The 909-nt window shown below is 38.2% G+C and overlaps 1 long non-coding RNA gene across 1 annotated transcript; it reads right to left on the bottom strand.

Annotated features, from left to right (window-relative positions):
* Positions 1-267: 267 nt before the first annotated feature.
* Positions 268-676, bottom strand: LOC115069141. Its single transcript, XR_003848436.1, has 2 exons — positions 575-676; positions 268-482 (listed from the first exon to the last, which is right to left on the bottom strand). It is a non-coding gene; the product is annotated as an uncharacterized LOC115069141 (long non-coding RNA).
* Between the last annotated feature and the right edge of the window lie 233 nt (positions 677-909).

Here is a 909-nt window from a genome sequence, read left to right as displayed (position 1 = left end):
CACCTATAAACTTGAATGCAGACATTGCAGATGATAATTCAGGCATCACTCAAATAAACAGTTACCAATGGATTTCCTGTGTGTCTGAGTGTAACACACTATAGACTGTGACAGTAGTGGTGATCATCTCTTATCAAGTGCGGCTTTAAACAAATGACTCTAAAATAAATACACAGCAATCGAACGTTCTCCCCTCATTATAAGTATCACCCACATTATACTTGTTAGAAAAGAGCAGGCTAAATTATAAATGAGTTTCAGTACCCGAGGCAGAGCTCTGACTACTGGAGGAGGAGTCGCTGTCTTCACTGGAAGACCCTGAGCTGCTCTCACTGCTGTCAGAACCCGAGTCAGAGGAACCAGACTCAGAAGAGGATGAGGCTGAAGACGAGGAGGCCAGGGAGGATTTCTTTGGCTCGGCATCTGGCTTCTGTGCTGCGATGACCTTTGGTGTATTTTTCAGATGCTCACGCAATTCATCCCTAATTAGAAATAGAATGTGTTAAGTTATGCCTCAAAGATAGTTGTGAGTAGTTTTATAAGATGAAGATAAAATTCTGAAAACAGTTCTTACGTTAAACCTCCAAGACCTATAGAGGTAAAAAAGTTGATGGCAAATCGAGTATTTCTTGGATTGTCTCGGGGTAATAATCCTTCAAAGAATGGCTGGAGGGTTCTGAGAAGGAAAAACAAATGAAGAAAACAGGTAAAGAAAAATATGCAAAATCTAATTTTTCAAATTTTTCTATATATTAAATTAGTAAGTGAAATATAATAAAGTAGATTATGCACTTACAGCTTATGTAGCGAGCTACATGAAACAGGTAACAATTTACGAAAACTGATTTCATTTAAAAATATTTTTTTTTTTTTTTGAGACAGGGTCTCCCTATAGCCCCAGCTGTCCTG

This window comes from Nannospalax galili, unplaced genomic scaffold (genome assembly GCF_000622305.1).
Source record: "Nannospalax galili isolate Female #2095 unplaced genomic scaffold, S.galili_v1.0 C49271697, whole genome shotgun sequence".
NCBI classification, from domain to species: domain Eukaryota; kingdom Metazoa; phylum Chordata; class Mammalia; order Rodentia; family Spalacidae; genus Nannospalax; species Nannospalax galili.
Note: the sequence above shows the minus strand (reverse complement) of the source record. Positions and strands in the feature narration are given on the sequence as shown.